The sequence below is a fragment of the Phascolarctos cinereus genome, unplaced genomic scaffold, assembly GCF_003287225.1.
Source record: "Phascolarctos cinereus isolate Bilbo 61053 unplaced genomic scaffold, phaCin_HiC Scaffold_2;HRSCAF=192, whole genome shotgun sequence".
Classification (NCBI taxonomy): Eukaryota; Metazoa; Chordata; class Mammalia; order Diprotodontia; family Phascolarctidae; genus Phascolarctos; species Phascolarctos cinereus.
The window spans coordinates 190,585,987-190,600,549 of NW_027555625.1; the positions used below are offsets into that span (position 1 = coordinate 190,585,987).

A 14,563-nucleotide genomic window follows, 5' to 3' on the forward strand; every position below is an offset into this window, starting at 1 on the left:
ATACATAAATACGGTAATTATTCTGTCTTTCGTCCATGCTTTAGAAGGGCTTTTCCAAAGCACCCACTTTCATTCTCGTCCTCAAAGAACTTTATAAACACTTAATTCTCACATGCGGTTCTTGTGTGTTCTGCATCATAAACACGAATATCCTTCCAAAATTGGCCGTTTAATATTTTACGGTTTTGTAACTAGCTATTCAAATATCTGCCTTGTGCTTTGAAAGATATTTTCTTTTCCTTAACACAAGCTGAACTCTACTGAAATAGTGCAGCTCTTATGTTATATTTTGACATCAGAGAACTGAAATTACACTCCCATTGATCTCAGTTTGTAGTCAATAATAACTTGGGACCCAATTCCCTTTAAATAGCTTTTGCAACTGCTAGCAGTGCCGAGGTTACGTGCTAGTATTATTATTATGTGGGAGCAAGCCTCTGTTTCCAAACACAACACATTTTCTTTATAGAAAATCCTAGCTTAGAAATAAGTCACTTTCTAAGATAGTGTCACAAAGAGGACACATTTTCTAAGAGATAGAAGAACTAACATAAGCACATGCATTTTTTATCCCAATATATCCAGACTGCATAATATGCAGGATTATTTTTTCAGTGCACCAGAAATGGTGCTTTAAATGCTCTCCCCAGAAAGAAATGAAAGAAAAAAAAGGCAAACATCCATACACAATAATGACCACATTAGTTTCCCAACTGAATTAAAAGAGCTGCTGAAAAAATAAATCATGGGATCACATATCTTAGGGTAATGTATCTAGAACTGGATAACAATCTTTCATAAAGGAAGAACAAGATAAATAAATTTTGGTGCTAAATACTTATTAAATATCTACACTGTGTAAGACACTAGGGATAAAAAACATGCCTTCAAGAAGCTTACATTCTATTTGAGGAGACAACATGTGCATAAATATGTAACCCACACCACCCACACACACACACACACACACACACACACACACACACACATACACACACACACGCATGGACTTTACAAGGTAAATTTTTGGTAGAGAGAACACAAAAGAAGACTCCTTTGGTAAACAAAGACTAGTATTACCTTTAGAGAGACAGTTGTTCTGCCCTCTTGTCATTTAATGACATTATTAATTTTGTTGGGCTATCTATTAGGCACTATGTACTTCCTGGGAAACTAAAATAAATAGTAGCCCTATGAAGTCACGCGAGATAAAACTATGATTATCCCCATTTTGATCATGTAAGAGATGCCAACACATTGGTCCTCCAAGATATCCAACAAAAAACCCTGAGTTCTAAATATTGAATACTATTTTATAGGCATTATTAGCCACTATAACAAAATGCTTAGTTTCAGGACAATAGGAGTTATGTTTATGTGTCAAAAAGGTGACCTGATTTACCATCCTTTTCCAGATAGGTACAAGAAATACCTGTAAATAGCACTTTGTATGTGTCTATGCCAAGTACTAGCCAGGGATGGGGAACCTGCAGCCTTGAGGCCACATGTGGTCTTCTAGATCCTCAAGTGCAGTCTCAAGGCCACAGGTTCCCCACCTTTGTAGAATGAACTAGTATCTGCTGAAAAAACAGAATTAACAGGCAGATAGTAAGAATCTTTCTCAGCCTTGCCTGGCCTTTCTTACCCCAAGGGCCATAAGATATAGACAGCTTAATAAATACAAGGCAACAACAGGTGAATACAATATAAGGCAATTGAAGGAAGGGGAGACTCCTAAGAAGGGTAGAGGGAAGAGAAATAAGCCTTTATATAGAACCTACTATGTGTCCTCACTGTGCTAAGCCTTTTTACAAGTGTTAGTGTTTCAACAATTCTGTGAATTATGTGACATTCTTACAGTTGAGGAAACTAAGGTAAATGGGTTAAGTCACTTGTCCAAGCTCACAAAACTAGTTAGTGCCTAATTGAATTGTCTTCCTGACTCCAGGCTCAACTGTATTTGCTGGGAACATCAGTAAGATAGTAACAACTGGGAAGATCAGGGAAAGCATTTCAGTTCAATCTTGAATGAAGGTAAGGTTTTAAAGATGCAGATGTAAGAAGAGAGACTATTCCAGGGACAAACACCCAGAGCCAAAATACAAAACGCAAATTTCAGTGAAGAATCTATAGGTTAGTGTAGCTAGAACATAAAGTATATCGATGCAAGGAAGAAATATGAAATAAGACAGTCAAAAGCCAATTGTGAGTCAAAGCACCTTTCATGGTAGTTTGGGTGCTGACACCTTAGCTTGACTTACCTTGCCTGGAATTCAGGTCTTTTCTATTGCCATGACCTCATAACCCACCGATATACCTCAAACGGTCTATCAGAATTCCTACTCTCCTGCTTGTTGCTGAACATGTATTCTACATAAGTACCAATTCTTAATTACTTGGGCTTCTGTTCTTAGACAATATACATTTCATAAGCCTTTGTCTTGGCTGCTCGGGTCCCTGAACAGCTGTCTATTCTAATCTCTAATAACTATGTCCTCATATACTAGTGCCCAGCACTACCAGTCCCAAGAGCCCTCTGTAACTCCCTCCTTACTGCCACCCACTGGCCCCTCATAATACAGGGTTGATTCTTTCTACTACTACTCTGGCCTTTGAAATCAATAGTAATTCTACACCCAAAAGAGTTTTTTAAAGGGCACTAAGAATCACAAGCATCTGTTCTTTGATGTGAAACTTTCCCCTGGAGTGCAAAAGTTGTATAATTGTTCATTGCACAGGTATTTCACATATAAATAGTCACATAATCAGGTTAAAGAATTAAGGGGGAGTGGCTAAAATATTCTAATTCGTGATTTATTCTATGAATTTCAACTCTATTACACTATCCACCTAAGGTGGTAAAGACAACAGTGATTTTTTTTTCCTCTTCACCAACTGCTTATTTTTAGCCTGACTCTGGTGCCTGCAGTAAATCAACATGAATGGAGTTCAAGAATGATTTGGTAAAATCACATCTTTAATACTGGGCTTTTAATGTTACTGAAAGGTCAATAATAAAATTGAATTCAGATGCTGTGAAACTTATAGCAAGTCTGAGTAAACCTGGCTTTCCTTTATGGGGGAACTGGGAATTCCCCAACAACAAAGTTCAGGAGGCTCAACACAACTGTCCTACCAAGTTTTCTTTATGGTCATTCTTTACTTTGTTCCCAATATCCTTATGACAACATATGCTTTAAAGTAATGATTTCAAATCCTTGATCAGAAAGCCTAAATTTGAGACTCTTTCCTCTTTTAGGTTTTCTTGATCCATGAAGACATTCTTGGGCAGGATTATCACTAAACTATGTAAACTGATGTAGAAAATAGAGTCATTTAAAAAATCTTGCCTCAATCACCTAAATAATTTTGGATAGAAGTAGTTTGTGTGTGTGTGTGTGTGTGTGTGTGTGTGTGTGTGTCTAGATTTTTTTTGATGGTAGAGGGGCATGAATGAACTAATTTAGTTCTCCATTGTACCTTTATATAAGAAAATTCCTCTTATGAGTTGAAAAACTTCCTTAGGGACCATAATTCTTAGATTAGATATCTTATTTAAATATAATTCAGGCAATAAAGCAAGGTAAGGTAGGGTAGTAAATTTTTACCTGATTTTATATATATATATATATATATATTATATATATATATATATATATAGAGAGAGAGAGAGAGAGAGAGAGAGAGAGAGAGAGAGTATATAATACACATTTATATTTACTTAAATATTATATATGTAGTAAGTATATAATATATGTTTATATGTATATATGTATGAAATCATATATATGCGTATATGATTTCAATACCACACCTAGCCCTCCTGGATTATATATATATACTGACTATAAAGTAGCCAAATATATAAACACGTGTATGTGTATATAAACATACATGTTATACATACATGTACAACACACATGTGGATAACCATATACATACTCATACACATAAACATATGTGCACACATATACATATACACACATATGCATACATTTACACTTTTAAGGTCCCAAAGTATTGTGAGTAGATCCAGCCAGTCAGGTCCATCAAACAGTGATACACACACACACACACACACACACACACACACACACGTGTATATATATGTACATATGGTATCCAGATATATTAAATATAGAGAGGTTCATTACCAAGTTTACTTCAGGGATGTGAACTTTTGTCCACAAAGACTCTAGAAGACCATCTATTAAGTTAAAGAGAGGCTCTATTCATGGAAGAAATAATCTCTATGACACAATTATAGAATCTTGAGGAAGTCTTAATCCCTAATCAGTCATGGGGGTAGTCTTTCTGACTTTCTTGCTGTCTTTCTTACTAAGTTACTATTTTTTTTACTATGAAGAATAGCTTCTTAAGTAGGAAAAATAAAAACACACAATTAGAAATGTTTTTTGAAGGTGCCATGATGCACCATAAAAAAAAAATCTGAAAGGTTACAATATATTCAAGTAAATGGAAAAGGAGAAGTTGCTAAAAATCACTGAGAGATTAAAAATTCTTTCTATGTCAGTACATAAGAATTATCAATTCCTAGTTTGTGTTTTCTATTTTGGAGGTGATCTTTGGTAACATTTTAAATTGTGGGTTGTCTTTTCTCTTGTGATGCGAAACTCTCCATCTCAACAAAATTCTACCAGTATAGGCTTAGGGAATTGAAACTCTTTTAGACACTTTAATTAAAACATATAATCAGTGATAAATCTACAGAAAATAAAGTATATAACTCATTCCAAACTTAAAAAGGAATACTATTCTGATTAGCTTTTATTTTTTAGTCTGTCTTTACAGAATTTCCCCCTCTTCCCACGTGAGTATAAACACCTGCTCATCCTTCATTTCCCTAATAGAAAGAAGTAAGGGAAGGAGGGAAGAAGTGAAACAAGCATTTATTAAGTGCTTAATTTTCATCAGATAATATATTCATACAAATACAAATATGTGCCTAAGGAGAGACAGTCCTTGTTTTCATGGACTTTACATTCTCATGGGGGAAGATAACCCACAAAAAAGAGCTGAAAAACTTTTGGAGGGTGGTTATGAAGTCAGGAGCAAAGCTGAGAGGTCCCTCTATAAAATGGAGGCCCCAGGAGGAATGCACTGATGCGGGGCTGGCCTGGCAGACAGATATTCCTGGGTAGTAAGGCAGATGGGGTGATTGAATATTTCAGGATCAGGACATCCCAGATGCTGAGGGAAGTAGTAAGGAAGATAAATTATCCTTTTCAAAATGAAACTGTCAAAATCTAATGATACTTTTGGACCCAGAAGTCTCATTATTGGAACTGTATCTACAGTATAAAGATAGTATTATTTTTTTAAAAGTCTCTCACACACATACATATTTATGTGTATATATATATATATACACACATAGTATATATATATATATACATACATATTTATGTATATACACATACACATAGTATATATAGTATATATATACACATATAGTTTATATGTATATATATACATATATATTACAAAAAAGCAAATGCATACACACAATATATATGTCTATTTAGACTATAGAGATATATCTATTGTGTGTACATTTGTTTTTTTGTAATAGTGAAAAAGAAACAAACAGTCCAATAATTGAAAAGTAGATGAATAAATCATGATAGATTAATCCAATGGGATACTATTATGTTATATAAATGACAAGTATGAAGAATACAAAAAACATGGAAAGTAATGCAAAAGCAAAGTAAGCACAGTAAGAACAAACATTCATTTAAATTCAGTTTAATTAAACAAACATTTTTTAAACAATTATTTTGTATTAGGCCTTAAGGATGCAAAGATAAAAAAGAAACAGTTCCTACTCTTAAAGGGCTGACACTCTACTAAGGACATAATGTGCAAACAGATAAATAAATACAACATAATTTGGGAAGAGATAAAGCACTAAAAAGTGGGAGCAGCCTCGTGTAAGAGGGGATAATTGAACAGAGCTTTGAAGGAAGTTAGGGATTCTAAGAGATAATTGTGAAGAGGGAAAGCTTTCCAATCCTTGCCTTTACCTAGAGAAAGAAGACATAATGTTGAGCCTTGGGAACAGCAAATAAGTCAGTTAAACTAAAACATATGATTTAAATTCCAAAGTTGGGAGTTTACATTGCATCCAAGGGGCAATAAGAATTCACTAAAGGTTTTTGAGCACAAAAGAACACAGTCAGATGTGTGTCTTTAATAATATTATTTTGGCAGTCTATACAGTTGGTAGAGGCTAGAGTTAGAGAGACCAATTATTGGGTCTTAAAATAACCTAAAGGCAGCTAAGGGCACAATGGATAGAGTATTGGGCCTACAGCCAGGTAGATCTGAGTTCAAATATGGCTTCAGACACTTCCTAGCTGTGTAACCCTGGGCAAGTCACTTAACCATGTTTGTTTCTATTTCATCTGTAAAATGAGCTGGAAAAAGAAATGGCAAACTACTCCAGTATCTTTGCCAAGAAAACCCCAATACGGTCATGAGGAGTTGGGCATGACTGAAACCACTGAACAACAAAATAGCCCAGTTGACAACTACTCAACAAACATTTATTAAGTGCTGATTATGTGCCAACTATTGTGCTAAGCACTGGGGATACAAAGAAAGGCAAAAAACAGTCCCTGCCTTCCAGGAATTCTTGGATTTGGGTAATGGCCATGTTAATGGAAAGGAGTTGGGAACAAGAGATGCTATATATAATATATAATAGATATGATATAATAGATATAATAGATAAGACTCAGCAACTTATTGAATAAAGGAGTAAAAAAAGAACAAAAAGTCAATGATGACTTCAAAATTGCAAACCTGAATAAATGGAAGGAAGGATCATACCCAACAGAAATAAAGAAGTTGGGAGAAGAGGTGGGTTTGAAGAAGAAAGAAAATATGTCGTAATTTAGTCATGTTGAATTTGAGATGCTATTGGTACATAGGTGAAATCGGTACATCTAGGTGAAAATGTCTACCAGGCAGTTAGTGACAAAACATAGCTTGGATATCAAGATTGACTTTGGCTGGATATACAGATTTGAAATTCATTTGCATGATGGTGATAGCTGATATTGGGCAGGAGTTGGAAGCAAGTTCCATCACCAAAAGAGAATTGGGAGAGGCAAAAAATGAGGGTTGAAGACAAAGCCTTGTGAGACATTTATACTTGATAGGTAGAGAGATGATGCTCTAGCAAAGGAAAGTAAGGAGAACAAGTCAGACAAATAGGATAGGAACAAAGAAGCAAAGAAAGAAAAGAATCTCTTGGAGAAAGGGGTAATATATTGGCTATACCCCACATAAAACCAACAACAAAGGCATCACAACTTTATAAGAAAACAGATGGATTCAGAAGGAATCACAAGACAAATAAATAATTATTATTTGGTTACAACATATATTGCTATATTCTAATTAGAATGTAATTTGAATTTTAAAATTTTATTTGAAATTTTACTTCACTTTTTGATTACTTGTTGAATGTTACTAAGTATATAATTATAAAACTAAAAGGGAAACCATTAATTACAATGACATTGTTCAATTTGAATTTTTATTCTGCTTATGGCTTTGAAATATACATGATTTTACCCCCTTTATATGTTAATCTGTTCAAATAAATAATCCAATGATTAATAAGATTAGACCCCAGGCACCATATACATTTCCTGGATGATCTATTAAAGCAGGGATCCCTTCCAAAAAGGAATGTTCTAAACTGGTGATGATCTCCTATATTTTTGAGGTACCCTGTGGTCAGGCGAAATCACTGTAAAATCCCTATTGAGGACTATGACAAGCAGGTTGGGGCAGGGGAATAACTGCACTGCTACTGCATGAAAGGGAGGAAGGAGAATGTGATGCTGGTGACCAGCCCTCTTGCCACCAAAAGATCAGCCCATGTGCCAACTCTTGAGCTAGCATATGAAGAAACGATTTAAGGCTTCTGATTGGGTCCATTCCAGGAGACACCCATGAAAGCCAAGCTGGTATATTAGCAGGCAGCAATAAAGAAACAAATTCAGAAATGGAGTAGAATAAGACTGTAATAGGAAAGACAAAATATATTAATGGAAAGTGAGTATTAGAAGGCAAGGAGAATGAACGATGGGGTATGATTTGCAGTTGAAAGATGGAGGAATTCCAGCAAGGGAAACAAGCAGGACAAAGCAGATGAGGTTAGAGCAATAACTATTTTCCTGGAGTACAGCCAAGGACTGCCCTTTCAAATAATCTACTTTACATATAATAATCTATTAGAGAGGGCAGAGTCACAGAAACTCACTTGAGATAGCATCTTAAGGTCTGAGAAAAAGCAAAAATAGGGCATAACATAACTTGTTCACATAAAGCACTATGGATCAAGTTAAAAAAAAAAGTCCTTTGTAATACCTGAAGTTATCTATACATGAGTTATTATTGTTAGGCATAAACTGACTTGCTTTTTTTGTTACATGGTTGTAACTATGTTTTGGAATTTTATAAATCATGGGATCATGAACTGTGATAGAGGCAAAAGGAATAGCAAAAGTAACAGCTTTACATAAGACCAGCACACATTTGGTTGCGTTGTGTGGTTAGTGTTTTCACCTAGACTCTAATGGGACCTGGCTGTCACGGTGTTCAAGAAGTTTTGCTTGAGATGATAGAAGCAATTAATGTTGCCATTCAAACCAATACAGAGTTATGTTGAACACATGAACTTTGCACAATTACATTATAGTGTCGAAACTATCTATGTGTGTGTCTGTATGTGTGTCTGTGTGTGTGTATGTGGAAGATATAAGGGAAGTTCACAAGGGGTAAGTGATCAGCATGCTTCAAATGTAATTTCTACAACTAAATTCTTGCTTCACACAATAAGCAACCAATTCCTATTAATTCCTTCTTTTATATGTGTTTTTTAATCTTCTTAGGTGAAATTATGAGGCAGCATGGAACGGCTGAATGAGTGCTGGACATGGAATCTGTAACAGAGATTGGATTCAAACCCATTGATTATACTTACTGAGGCAGGTAGGTGGCACAGTAGATATAGTGTTGGGCCTGGAATCAGGAAGACCTGAGTTCAAATCTGGCCTCAGATATTTGCTAGCTATGTGACTCTGGGCAAATCACTTAACCTCAGTTTGCCTCCGTTTCCTCATCTGTAAAAATGGAGATAATAAGCACCTATCTCTCATAGTTGTGAGAATCAAATGAGATAATAAATGTAAAGCACTTATTACAGTTTCTGGTACATGACAGGCACTGTATAAATGTCAGCTATTATTTTTCTTAAACCTTGGGTAAGTCATAGAGTTTCAGACCATAATGGCCAACTAATCCAATTCATACACCCAAAAGAATCCTTACTACAACACACTTGACAAATCCTTGTCTAGCCTTTGCTTAGAGACCTTCAATGATGAGAAACTCACTATCCCTCAAGACCAACCAGTTTTGGAAAATTTTAACTACTCTCAGCTCATGTTCTTATCTGGAAAACAAAGATGATACTACTTGCACTAGCTACCTCAAAGGTTCTTATGAGGAAAGTATCATGTAAAAAGGAGTTATTATTACCTTAAGAATTGTTACTTTCTGTCTTCCAGGCAGCGTCATATAGGTTTGGATCATAATAAACATATGCCTTGTGACTAATTCCCTCTGCCCTCTTTTGATGATGAGCAAACCAGAACTTGGAGTGCTGGAAACCAGCTTGGGGTTTCAAAACAGTTCAGTGCCAGAGATGAGGCTCCATGATCTTGGGATGCCAGTTTTCTCTCCATCTAAGCATACGATTTCTGTTCTCCTTTAGAAACAGTCTTCACTCCATTTAAACATTTCACACAAAAAAAATGTACAAAAGGACAGAGACAGAAATAGTTCCTGCAGACTGTGCAGGGATCCCTGTATTTGTAGGTACAAAGGGCATCTCTCCTTGAAGTGACAGGCCTGTCAAACTGAGGTTTTCCCAAAGAAATTTGATGTTTCCAAATAAAAATGGGCAAGAGGGGGGAGGGAAAAGAGACTTAAAGATAAATCTCATCTTACCCAAAGAATACAGAGGCAGTGAAGAGTAGTGGATGGAGAGGTGGCCTCTCAATCAGGAAGATGTACACTCAGGTTCTGCTTGTGATATATGCTAGCTGTGAGCCCAGAGGAAATCATTTAACCTCTCAGTGCCCCTGACACTAAAAGTATTATTGACAGAGCAGGTGTTGTTCTAAATTTCTAGAAGGTGTCACCTCTCCCCTCCCAAATTCTCTGTACCCATAAATTTGTAGACTTTGTCCAAAAAAGCTCTGAACCGCCCCATAATGCCACAACCTCAGTAACAAAATAGTTCCCCCTGCCCATTTAAAGTCATAGAACAATTATCAAATTGAGGATATTTCTTTAAGACAAGGGAAACATCATCAAGAGAACACTGGGTTTAGAACCCTAAGATCTGGGTGAGAATCATGACTTTGCCACTTACAGCTAACTGTCATTTTCAGAACAGTAATGAGCAATTCTGTTGCCCTGGGCAAGCAGTAAAACAAGGTTAGCTGGAAGAGGGAAGAGGAAAGAGGCTAAGAAATTGATACATAAAAACCTCCTGGGAAGAAACAGAGAAACCTCAATATACTTTGACCTATGAAGGGGCACTTCTATTGGGGGTACTGGGCTGAGCCTAGGAGGAATGAGGTGTGATTGTTTCAGAGGTAAAGTTGCAGAGGTGGGTGGCTGCTACCTAATTGCTTCCATCCACCAAAGAAATAAGCCAGTGCACTCTATAATTTGGTGCCCTGAGACAAAGTTTCAATCACTACATCTAATTACAACTTTTTGACTTTGGTTAACTCACTTATACTCCCCCAGCCTCACTTTCCTCACCTAGTAAATTCAACGGGTTTGGCTAAGTGTTCTTGAATGTCCCATTCCTAGGATCCATTTGCACAGCCAAATAATAAGCACCTATTAAGTACAGAAGATAATGCTCAATGCTAGGGGAGATGGCACAGTGCATCTGGCAAGTCCTTTCCAACATACTGAGGAACATAGATAAGGAGGAAAGAACACTCAATGTGGGATGCCTTTTTAATGGTGTGACCGACCTTTTTTTTTTAAATTAACTTCATTCCTGACTCTTCTTTCATTTGCATTTCTTTTTTCTTTCTTTCTTTCCCATTTAGTTGATTTTGCTCTGCCACAACATAACATGTTGCATAATTACTCTGTGAATCTGAGGACAAATTCCTTTGCTTCCGCCTTCAGATCAGCATTGTGGGAGTGTGGAACAGCAGTGCAGAGGCAGCAAACCAGATGTGGATTAGATCTATAGGAATCACTTCCCTATTACACACAGGTTATGTGTGTTCATTGCTTTTTTAAAATATGACAATTACTATCAATATATTATATCTGTTGCATATGAGAAATAACAGTATTCAGCAAGGGATTAATGATATAGTCATTCACTGCTTTGGTGACGATATACCAATTTTGATATCATCTTAAAATTTACACAATAGCCGGGATGCTGAATTTTACACTAAGGTCTGTGAATTTGCCCATATATAAAAATCACACATAGCTCAAGACTCCTTTATGATTTCCCTCTTGATTTGTTTATTCCAGGCAGTACACAAAGTAGCTTGCATTCATGAAATGAGGTACACATTCATCTTCAATGGAAGTATATGAATGATTCATAAGGATTCAGTCTCCTCCTTTTATTAGAAGATTATGCTTCACTTTCACAATATTCCATCAGAGGTACAGTAGACCAGTATAGATGTCCTTAGATGCCCCTAAGGAAAACAAGAGCAGCCCCCTCTCACTACTGTTTCAAGCTATGGCTCTTAGGGACCACTGGGACACTGGCATTTTCCAGTGGTTAACTGCTAAGCAACTATGTGTATATATATATATATATATACACACATATATATATATATATATGATGCTCTAGGTCAAAATGCTAAAATTCAGAGATACATATATACATATGTGTGTGTGTGTGTGTATAAAAAACCTCTTTGTTTGTTATATTCCCTTTTCATGGGCAAATGCAAAACATGTACTACAATTAGTAATAAATTGTAAACTTCTTAATAGTTCCCTATTCTTTGAGCCACCATATAAGCTGACCGTCTCTTAAGGCACTCACCAAATTTTTTTTTTTCTCATTCTAATATATCATACATAAGCAAGTATGCTATGTATCTCTACAGCTGTTTGATCTCTGTCTTCTCTGACATGATTGTGGCAGTCAATCGATCAATCTATTAACAAGAATTAGGTGCCAGGCATTGTACTAGGCTCTAGGAATACAAAGACAAAAAATGAAACTACCTCTGGCCTCACGGAGCTTATGATTCATCCAGTAAAACAATATATAATTACAAGCAAAGTAATTTCAGGGAAGTGCGGTAGCACTAGCAGCTGGGAGAATCAGGAAAGGCTTCATGTTGAACTGCTTCAGCTGATTTTTGAAAGAATTTAATAATTCTTTTTTCTTTTCTTTTTTAGTATTTTGTTTCAAAATGGCTATCAGGCTATTGCTCAGGGTAAGGACATTATCCATAACTTTTATGAATTATGTTCTTTCAGTACTTTTAAAAGAATTTTTAAGAGTTTTTTGTGCAAATTTTAATTTTTCCATTGACAGATTGCATGGAGGAAAACACTTTATGAACTATACAATGTTTTACAAATCCAAGCTATTATTAATAAACTACATATACTTTGATTTGAACAGATTGATTCTGTAATCATACTTGAAAATTTTACTAGCTATCATATAACCATCATAGGGCAAGGGCACTGAGTCTATTATTTCATTGGTATAGGGAATTATATCCAGGGTAAAAAAGCTCCCTCTACAAATGCAGACTCTCACTTTCTCTGGAACTTCAGAATTTAGCACAGCCTTCAAACCTGTGCACCAACAATTCTCCCAAGTACTTTAAAACAAGATTAAAATGTAATTGGATAAGAAATGCTGAACAGACTTGTACTGTCTGATGCTGAGTGAAGTGAGCAGAACCAAGAGAACGTTATACACAATAACAGCCACATAGTGCGATGACTAATATTGACAAACTTAACCCTTCCCAGCAATACAAGGATCTAAGACATCTCCAAGGGCTTCATGATGGAAAATGCTATCCACATCCAAAGAAAGAACTATGGAGTTTGAATGCAGATTGAAGCATACTATTTGCTATTTTTTTTCCTTCTGTTGAGTTTTGTTTCCTCTTTTTGGTGGTTCCTCCTATTGGTTCTAATTCTTACTTACAACATCAGTAATGTGAAAATATGTTTAATAGGAATGTATTATAGCCTATATCAGATTGTGCACCATCTTGGGGAGGGTGGTGGGGAGGAAAGGGGAGAAAAATTTTAAACTCAAATCATATGGAAATGATTATTGATAAATCAAAATAAATTAATAATTAAAAATGTAATTGGGAAATACTCAAAATAGACAAAAAATACAATACAACATAATGTTAATTTGTGGTTTTCTAAGTCAATATGAGGCCCTTTTCTATTTGAGTTTGACACCACTGGACTAGAACACTAAAAGTTCCTTAGCCAGGGTCGTACATCCTTGATGTGTCAGACTCAAGACTTGAACCCATGACTTTTGGTTTTGAGGCCATCTCTCTATCCACCACTCTATGCTACAGTCATCTTCATATGAGCAAAAGCAAGTGATATGGAATATTTTCCTCACTAGCCAACCCTTTACTTTCTTCTATTAGTCCTCCTGAATTGTCACCCCATTTTTTTTTTCAGGAAAAAGACATTTCTTCCAAGTTCCTATGCAGAGACAGATAGGTCTATCCATTAATCCTGCCAAGAAATTTCTCATTTTTTATGCTGTAAGTTACAATAAAATCTGCTCATTATGTATAGTGAAAACCATTGAAAAAAGTAATTCAAGGTCATAAAAAATCTCGGGTTCAACCTGGGTGTCTCTTTTCAACAAAGTGCTAAATGAAAATGGAGACATTGAAATCTCTAATAAAGTATGATGAAAACTCACAGTATCCTAGGAATTGTAGCTATGGGGACACTTGGAACTCTTCTTTGCTCTTTTGCTCTGGATACAACTCATACTAAAAGGAAATAAGGAGAAGAGAGATTTCAATCAACATAATCCCATTCATTCTATCAGTGCTTCTTAAACTGTGGATTGCAACCCCATATGTGTCCTGTAACTGAATGGGGGGGGTCATGAAAAATGTGGCAACAGCAAAAGCTTTCTGAATGCGCAACAACCAAAAATCAATTCAAAATCAAATGTAATGAATCTGAGGTGTTTCTGTCAGTGCTTGCCCATGTTGCATTGCACAACTTCACTGCAGCCTTGGTTCTGAACACAAAACACATTCACTTTGCGCTGTGCATGCCGTCATACCATGCAATGCCAACAAACACTGCCAGAAACATCTTGGTTTAGATTCAAAACTGTTGTATGTTATGAATTGCAGTGTTTTTACTGTACATACAAAATCTTTAAATGAATTTTGGCTCAGGATTAGGACAGAATTTCCATTAATTTCTGAAATAC

At 35.9% G+C, this 14,563-nt stretch overlaps 1 protein-coding gene across 3 annotated transcripts in view; it reads right to left on the reverse strand.

The window, feature by feature from the left end:
* MYT1L (myelin transcription factor 1 like) overlaps positions 1-14,563 on the reverse strand; it is a 685,202-nt gene that overhangs the window by 614,087 nt on the left and 56,552 nt on the right. For all 3 annotated transcript variants that reach the window (XM_020965838.2, XM_078149744.1, XM_078149745.1), the window contains exon 2: positions 14,036-14,108. The gene's annotated coding sequence lies outside the window, so the exon portion shown is untranslated. The remainder of the gene's footprint in view (positions 1-14,035; positions 14,109-14,563) is intronic.